This window comes from Diorhabda sublineata, chromosome 6, assembly GCF_026230105.1.
Source record: "Diorhabda sublineata isolate icDioSubl1.1 chromosome 6, icDioSubl1.1, whole genome shotgun sequence".
Lineage (NCBI taxonomy): Eukaryota > Metazoa > Arthropoda > Insecta > Coleoptera > Chrysomelidae > Diorhabda > Diorhabda sublineata.
The window spans coordinates 35,180,053-35,189,956 of NC_079479.1; positions in this window are offsets into that span (position 1 = coordinate 35,180,053).

The following is a 9,904-nucleotide window of genomic DNA, read 5'->3' on the forward strand; positions in this document are numbered from 1 at the left end:
TTTTACAAGCTCCGGAATCCTTAGATAGTGAACCAGATTTCCTGGTTTCGTTACTATTGTCTAGATTAGTCTCTGGGTGCCGCCAAATGCATTTTTCCTTCTATTTTCGACCATCACTTAAAGACGTTTTGATGAGTGATGTTCTCAGAGATATGGAGAACTTCCGTTTTGATCCAGGTGTACCAGAGAGGTACATTTCGAGCTTTTAGAAGCTTTATATTGACCCAGTTTGAATGTGGTATCTTTGAAGCGTTTGGTTCCAGCTTTATAAGCTCCGGAATCCTTAGATAGTGAACCAGATCTTCTGGTTTCGTTACTACTGTCTAGATTAGTCTCTGGGTGCTGCCAAATGCATTTTTCCTTCTATTTTCGACCGCCAATTGAAGACGTTTTGGTGAGTGATGTTCTCAGAGGTAAGGAAAGCTTCCGTTTCGATCCAGGTGTACCAGAGAGGTACATTTCGAGCTTTTAGAAGCTTTATATTGACCCAGTTTGAATGTGGTATCTTTGAAGCGTTTGGTTCCAGCTTTATAAGCTCCGGAATGCTTAGATAGTGAACCAGATCTTCTGGTTTCGTTACTACTGTCTAGATTAGTCTCTGGGTGCTGCCAAATGCATTTTTCCTTCTATTTTCGACCGCCAATTGAAGACGTTTTGGTGAGTGATGTTCTCAGAGGTATGGAGAGCTTCCGTTTTGATCCAGGTGTACCAGAGAGGTACATTTCGAGCTTTTAGAAGCTTTATATTGACCCAGTTTGAATGTGGTATCTTTGAAGCGTTTGGTTCCAGCTTTATAAGCTCCGGAATCCTTAGATAGTGAACCAGATCTTCTGGTTTCGTTACTACTGTCTAGATTAGTCTCTGGGTGCTGCCAAATGCATTTTTCCTTCTATTTTCGACCGCCAATTGAAGACGTTTTGGTGAGTGATGTTCTCAGAGGTAAGGAAAGCTTCCGTTTCGATCCAGGTGTACCAGAGAGGTACATTTCGAGCTTTTAGAAGCTTTATATTGACCCAGTTTGAATGTGGTATCTTTGAAGCGTTTGGTTCCAGCTTTATAAGCTCCGGAATGCTTAGATAGTGAACCAGATCTTCTGGTTTCGTTACTACTGTCTAGATTAGTCTCTGGGTGCTGCCAAATGCATTTTTCCTTCTATTTTCGACCGCCAATTGAAGACGTTTTGGTGAGTGATGTTCTCAGAGGTATGGAGAGCTTCCGTTTTGATCCAGGTGTACCAGAGAGGTACATTTCGAGCTTTTAGAAGCTTTATATCGACCCAGTTTGAATGTGGCATCTTTGAAGCGTTTGGTTCCAGTTTTACAAGCTCCGGAATCCTTAGATAGTGAACCAGATTTCCTGGTTTCGTTACTACTGTCTAGATTAGTCTCTGGGTGCTGCCAAATGCATTTTTCCTTCTATTTTTGACCGCCAATTGAAGACGTTTTGGTGAGTGATGTTCTCAGAGGTAAGGAAAGCTTCCGTTTCGATCCAGGTGTACCAGAGAGGTACATTTCGAGCTTTTAGAAGCTTTATATCGACCCAGTTTGAATGTGGCATCTTTGAAGCGTTTGGTTCCAGTTTTACAAGCTCCGGAATCCTTAGATAGTGAACCAGATTTCCTGGTTTCGTTACTACTGTCTAGATTAGTCTCTGGGTGCTGCCAAATGCATTTTTCCTTCTATTTTTGACCGCCAATTGAAGACGTTTTGGTGAGTGATGTTCTCAGAGGTAAGGAAAGCTTCCGTTTCGATCCAGGTGTACCAGAGAGGTACATTTCGAGCTTTCAGAAGCTTTATATCGACCCAGTTTGAATGTGGTATCTTTGAAGCGTTTGGTTCCAGTTTTACAAGCTCCGGAATCCTTAGATAGTGAACCAGATTTCCTGGTTTCGTTACTACTGTCTAGATTAGTCTCTGGGTGCTGCCAAATGCATTTTTCCTTCTATTTTCGACCGCCAATTGAAGACGTTTTGATGAGTGATGTTCTCAGAGGTAAGGAAAGCTTCCGTTTCGATCCAGGTGTACCAGAGAGGTGCATTTCGAGCTTTTAGAAGCTTTATATCGACCCAGTTTGAATGTGGCATCTTTGAAGCGTCTGGTTCTAGCTTTATAAGCTTCGGAATCCTTAGATAGTGAACCAGATTTCCTGGTTTCGTTACTACTGTCTAGATTAGTCTCTGGGTGCTGCCAAATGCATTTTTCCTTCTATTTTCGACCGCCAATTGAAGACGTTTTGGTGAGTGATGTTCTCAGAGGTAAGGAAAGCTTCCGTTTCGATCCAGGTGTACCAGAGAGGTACATTTCGAGCTTTTAGAAGCTTTATATTGACCCAGTTTGAATGTGGTATCTTTGAAGCGTTTGGTTCCAGCTTTATAAGCTCCGGAATCCTTAGATAGTGAACCAGATCTTCTGGTTTCGTTAATACTGTCTAGATTAGTCTCTGGGTGCTGCCAAATGCATTTTTCCTTCTATTTTCGACCGCCAATTGAAGACGTTTTGGTGAGTGATGTTCTCAGAGGTAAGGAAAGCTTCCGTTTTGATCCAGGTGTACCAGAGAGGTACATTTCGAGCTTTTAGAAGCTTTATATCGACCCAGTTTGAATGTGGCATCTTTGAAGCGTCTGGTTCTAGCTTTATAAGCTTCGGAATCCTTAGATAGTGAACCAGATTTCCTGGTTTCGTTACTACTGTCTAGATTAGTCTCTGGGTGCTGCCAAATGCATTTTTCCTTCTATTTTCGACCGCCAATTGAAGACGTTTTGGTGAGTGATGTTCTCAGAGGTAAGGAAAGCTTCCGTTTTGATCGAGGTGTACCAGAGAGTGCATTTCGAGCTTTTAGAAGCTTTATATCGACCCAGTTTGAATGTGGCATCTTTGAAGCGTCTGGTTCTAGCTTTATAAGCTTCGGAATCCTTAGATAGTGAACCAGATTTCCTGGTTTCGTTACTACTGTCTAGATTAGTCTCTGGGTGCTGCCAAATGCATTTTTCCTTCTATTTTCGACCGCCAATTGAAGACGTTTTGGTGAGTGATGTTCTCAGAGGTAAGGAAAGCTTCCGTTTCGATCCAGGTGTACCAGAGAGGTACATTTCGAGCTTTTAGAAGCTTTATATCGACCCAGTTTGAATGTGGTATCTTTGAAGCGTTTGGTTCCAGTTTTATAAGCTCCGGAATCCTTAGATAGTGAACCAGATTAGTCTCTGGGTGCTGCCAAATGCATTTTTCCTTCTATTTTCGACCACCAATTATACGCTGCGTTTATAATCATGAGTTTTTCCTTCATTGGTAGATATTAATTCAGTTCTGCGTCTCTAAATCACCTTCCGAATCAATCTTATGGAATGTCTCTTCCTGAAGGTATATTTTAAACAATATTATGAACGATTTCGTGGAACTTTCGACGTCCGGGAAGCCATAAAAGTAAATAAGAACATTAAGAAATTGTGTATAGTAAATTTACATAGCGTACAGATTCCTTCTCGAAAGGACAATAAACTTATTCATTTAACTACCAGGTATCAAAAGAAATTGAAGGTTTTAAGCGCAGATAAAATTAATTTATTATTATTTTAATCAATAATACAGACACTTGAAACGAAACTTTAGCTTATTCGCATCTGTACAGGTTGTCCCGACGTACCAAATTTTATATATCGAACCGTATCTAGTTTATGGCGAAGAACAAGACAAAACTCCGGTTGAAACATTCTAAAACTCAAAAGGACATCGTCGAAATGGTAATTTCGTTGGTAAACGTCCTCATTTTCCATTTGGACAGTTCCATGTTACAGGAAAACCGCGGAAAACTTGTACAGAAGGAAAAACTGTGAAATAGTTTTCCGGAAGATCTTCGTTGGACGTTGATGGAAGATGTGGAAGTTTCCTTTTGGTGTTTCAAGGAAACGGTCATCTAGTAGCCACCCAGGAGGTGATAAATTTGTTTCTGGTAAAAAAAATCAAGTTTTTAGATCATTTAGAAGGTAATTATGTTCTGTTATTGGGTAGGATACAGTAGATGTTTGTTCTGGTATATAAAATGGGATAAGAAGATTGGGTTCGTTCGAATTTTCCATCTGGTGCCTTCATAAAACTCCCATCTATCCTCCAGAAGATAATTAATGGAAAAAACTAAAGACATTTTCCACAAAGTTGTAAATCGAAACGACGAAGTGAATTTCAGGATTTTTTTGAAAATTTAGAATCTTCCAACTATCAAATTTCGAAAAATATACGTCGAGTGAACGTAGTTTTTAATACTTCATCAAATAAAGTCGAAATATTTTTAATAAATTGCATACAAAAAAAAATTAATTGAAAAATTTTAAAAAATCCTTTTAGTTAGTATTTAAAAATAAATCTGGCAACACTGGTTGTGTAAAATCGGTCATTTTGAAAATACGAAGATTGCGTTACAAGTTTTCGACCTTGATTTGGGCAAATTTTTTTGAAAAAGTGGAAAAATTCATATGAATATTTTTGATTCATCATTTACAAATCAAAATTTGAAGTTTTCACATCTCCTAATGCGCTTCGACATTTTCGTAAACAAGTATTAGTATTCTTCGACTATGAAAAGGCATTTGACTGCATAAACCACCGGTGGATTACGTCCCAGGGTTCATTTAAGTCGGGGTCTGTAACAATTCTCGTATCCTACAACTTTGTAACCAAAAATAAGGTAAAAATTATTATTTTTTGTATTTATCATGAATCGTGAATCAATTTTGAAACGATTTCTTCTGGATCCAAGACATCCAACAGTTCAAAGGCAGTTAAATAACGAATATTCACAAATACGAATTGTTCGATTGTAAAAACTTTTAAAGCGACCCTCGTATTTATATTATATGAATATTATATGACAAAATGATGTCGAATATTTTGAGAAATTGATTCTCTTTTCGGTCTAATTAATATCCACAAGATTGTTCGTTAATGAAGTAGATGCCTTCGGAGTTTCACCACAAGAATTATTTTCAATAAAAATGCTAATTACCTTTTAATAAAGAATGATGTGTTCATTAAAACTTATACTAGTAGGCGTCCACTTCGTCAATATGTTATTTTACGTAACTGTACTTTGTATTGAAGGTTTTTATTCCCATAGTTTTGAACGTTGCATCACACGAAACGCGTTTCTTATTTTTCCGCTTGAAGAAATATAAATCGTACCTTATTGCATCGTCATATAGATGAAATCTAGTCCTTAATCGCATTTTCGAAACCAAAAAACACTCGAAACAAAATATTTCACTCGGAATTGGTTGTATATTGATCGTATTGACCGGATCTATACCCCAGTGACTTTTTCGTAACGTACGCGCCTGTTTTCGTATTGAATTTTGTTCACGGGTACTAAAAATGGTGTCCGATAATTATAACAGTGATTTTTTTGAGATTTTCAGCACTGAAGCAGACGTGTTCATCGTTTAAAAGATATGGAGCCCCTTGAAGCAAAAATCGAAATGACGAAGTAGATTTGGGGATGGTTGGGAAGCGATTGTTTGAGTTATTTTTGAAAATTGAGAATCGCACTTTAAATTTTGTCAAAAATGTGCTTTTCCGAAATTAATTTTATCAAAAACGGCCTATTTTCAGCATGATTTTGTCAAAAAATGGCTCCGATGTAATTTAATCAAGAATTGACATTTCTAAAACTAATTTTGTCAATCTTTGACTACTTTAATTGCAGTTTTGGTTATTTAAAGGCTTTTCTAAACTTGATTTAGTGAAAAAAATTTTTCTCGTGTCCGATTTTGTAAGAAATAGGCTTTCCTCGGTCGAATTTTGTCAAAAACACTCTTTTTTGGGTTTTTGAGAATAATTTAGCCATTCTGAAATCAGTTTGAGTTCAATTTTGCCATAAAAAAGTTATTTTGTAATAAAACTTGATAGAAAAATTGTTTTTTCAGTATTTATTTCGATCTAAAATTGTCTAAATTTAAATTGGTTAAACATTGACTTTTCCACGTTGATTATTTTGCTATAAAATTGTTTTTTTAAAATTTATTTGTGGGAAAAAATATGTTTTGGTTCAAATTTTATGAAAAATGTGCTTTCCCGAAATTATTTTTTTCAAAAACGGCCTATTTTCAGCATGATTTTGTCAAAAAATGGCTCCGATGTAATTTAATCAAGAATTGACATTTCTAAAACTAATTTTGTCAATCTTTGACTACTTTAATTGCAGTTTTGGTTATTTAAAGGCTTTTCTAAACTTGATTTAGTGAAAAAAATTTTTCTCGTGTCCGATTTTGTAAGAAATAGGCTTTCCTCGGTCGAATTTTGTCAAAAACACTCTTTTTTGGGTTTTTGAGAATAATTTAGCCATTCTGAAATCAGTTTGAGTTCAATTTTGCCATAAAAAAGTTATTTTGTAATAAAACTTGATAGAAAAATTGTTTTTTCAGTATTTATTTCGATCTAAAATTGTCTAAATTTAAATTGGTTAAACATTGACTTTTCCACGTTGATTATTTTGCTATAAAATTGTTTTTTTAAAATTTATTTGTGGGAAAAAATATGTTTTGGTTCAAATTTTATGAAAAATGTGCTTTCCCGAAATTATTTTTTTCAAAAACGGCCTATTTTCAGCATGATTTTGTCAAAAAATGGCTCCGATGTAATTTAATCAAGAATTGACATTTCTAAAACTAATTTTGTCAATCTTTGACTACTTTAATTGCAGTTTAGGTTATTTAAAGGCTTTTCTAAACTTGATTTAGTGAAAAAAATTTTTCTCGTGTCCGATTTTGTAAGAAATAGGCTTTCCTCGGTCGAATTTTGTCAAAAACACTCTTTTTTGGGTTTTTGAGAATAATTTAGCCATTCTGAAATCAGTTTGAGTTCAATTTTGCCATAAAAAAGTTATTTTGTAATAAAACTTGATAGAAAAATTGTTTTTTCAGTATTTATTTCGATCTAAAATTGTCTAAATTTAAATTGGTTAAACATTGACTTTTCCACGTTGATTATTTTGCTATAAAATTGTTTTTTTAAGATTTATTTGTAGGAAAAAATATGTTTTGGTTCAAATTTTATGAAAAATGTGCTTTCACGAAATTATTTTTTTCAAAAACGGCCTATTTTCAGCATGATTTTGTCAAAAAATGGCTCCGATGTAATTTAATCAAAAATTGACATTTCTAAAACTAATTTTGTCAATCTTTGACTACTTTAATTGCAGTTTAGGTTATTTAAAGGCTTTTCTAAACTTGATTTAGTGAAAAAAATTTTTCTCGTGTCCGATTTTGTAAGAAATAGACTTTCCTCGGTCGAATTTTGTCAAAAACACTGTTTTTTGGGTTTTTGAGAGTAATTTAGCCTTTCTGAAATCAGTTTGAGTTTAATTTTGTCATAAAAGTTATTTTGTAGTAAAAATTAATAGAAAAATCGTTATTTCAGTATTTATTTCGATCGAAAATTGTCTAAATTTAAATTGGTTAAACATTGACTTTTCCACGTTGATTATTTTGCTATAAAATTGTTTTTTTAAGATTTATTTGTAGGAAAAAATATGTTTTGGTTCAAATTTTATGAAAAATGTGCTTTCACGAAATTATTTTTTTCAAAAACGGCCTATTTTCAGCCTGATTTTGTCAAAAAATGGCTCCGATGTAATTTAATCAAAAATTGACATTTCTAAAACTAATTTTGTCAATCTTTGACTACTTTAATTGCAGTTTTGGTTATTTAAAGGCTTTTCTAAACTTGATTTAGTGAAAAAAATTTTTCTCGTGTCCGATTTTGTAAGAAATAGACTTTCCTCGGTCGAATTTTGTCAAAAACACTGTTTTTTGGGTTTTTGAGAGTAATTTAGCCTTTCTGAAATCAGTTTGAGTTTAATTTTGTCATAAAAGTTATTTTGTAGTAAAAATTAATAGAAAAATCGCTTTTTCAGTATTTATTTCGATCGAAAATTGTCTAAATTTAAATTGGTTAAACATTGACTTTTCCACGTTGATTATTTTGCTATAAAATTGTTTTTTTAAGATTTATTTGTAGGAAAAAATATGTTTTGGTTCAAATTTTATGAAAAATGTGCTTTCACGAAATTATTTTTTTCAAAAACGGCCTATTTTCAGCCTGATTTTGTCAAAAAATGGCTCCGATGTAATTTAATCAAAAATTGACATTTCTAAAACTAATTTTGTCAATCTTTGACTACTTTAATTGCAGTTTTGGTTATTTAAAGGCTTTTCTAAACCTCATTTAGTGAAAAAAATCTTTTTCGTGTCCGATTTTGTAAGAAATAGACTTTCCTCGGTCGAATTTTGTCAAAAACACTGTTTTTTGGGTTTTTGAGAATAATTTAGCCATTCTGAAATCAGTTTGAGTTTAATTTTGCCATAAAAAAGTTATTTTGTAAAAAAACTTGATAGAAAAATTGTTTTTTCAGTATTTATTTCGATCTAAAATTGTCTAAATTTAAATTGGTTAAACATTGACTTTTCCACGTTGATTATTTTGCTATAAAATTGTTTTTTTAAAATTTATTTGTGGGAAAAAATATGTTTTGGTTCAAATTTTATGAAAAATGTGCTTTCCCGAAATTATTTTTTTCAAAAACGGCCTATTTTCAGCATGATTTTGTCAAAAAATGGCTCCGATGTAATTTAATCAAGAATTGACATTTCTAAAACTAATTTTGTCAATCTTTGACTACTTTAATTGCAGTTTTGGTTATTTAAAGGCTTTTCTAAACCTCATTTAGTGAAAAAAATCTTTTTCGTGTCCGATTTTGTAAGAAATAGACTTTCCTCGGTCGAATTTTGTCAAAAACACTGTTTTTTGGGTTTTTGAGAATAATTTAGCCATTCTGAAATCAGTTTGAGTTTAATTTTGTCATAAAAGTTATTTTGTAGTAAAAATTAATAGAAAAATCGCTTTTTCAGTATTTATTTCGATCGAAAATTGTCTAAATTTAAATTGGTTAAACATTGACTTTTCCGCGTTGATTATTTTGCTATAAAATTGTTTTTTTAAGATTTATTTGTAGGAAAAAATATGTTTTGGTTCAAATTTTATGAAAAATGTGCTTTCACGAAATTATTTTTTTCAAAAACGGCCTATTTTCAGCCTGATTTTGTCAAAAAATGGCTACGATGTAATTTAATCAAAAATTGACATTTCTAAAACTAATTTTGTCAATCTTTGACTACTTTAATTGCAGTTTTGGTTATTTAAAGGCTTTTCTAAACCTCATTTAGTGAAAAAAATCTTTTTCGTGTCCGATTTTGTAAGAAATAGACTTTCCTCGGTCGAATTTTGTCAAAAACACTGTTTTTTGGGTTTTTGAGAATAATTTAGCCATTCTGAAATCAGTTTGAGTTTAATTTTGTCATAAAAGTTATTTTGTAGTAAAAATTAATAGAAAAATCGCTTTTTCAGTATTTATTTCGATCGAAAATTGTCTAAATTTAAATTGGTTAAACATTGACTTTTCCGCGTTGATTATTTTGCTATAAAATTGTTTTTTTAAGATTTATTTGTGGGAAAAAATATGTTTTGGTTCAAATTTTATGAAAAATGTGCTTTCCCGAAATTATTTTTTTCAAAAACGGCCTATTTTCAGCATGATTTTGTCAAAAAATGGCTCCGATGTAATTTAATCAAGAATTGACATTTCTAAAACTAATTTTGTCAATCTTTGACTACTTTAATTGCAGTTTTGGTTATTTAAAGGCTTTTCTAAACCTCATTTAGTGAAAAAAATCTTTTTCGTGTCCGATTTTGTAAGAAATAGACTTTCCTCGGTCGAATTTTGTCAAAAACACTGTTTTTTGGGTTTTTGAGAATAATTTAGCCATTCTGAAATCAGTTTGAGTTTAATTTTGTCATAAAAGTTATTTTGTAGTAAAAATTAATAGAAAAATCGTTATTTCAGTATTTATTTCGATCGAAAA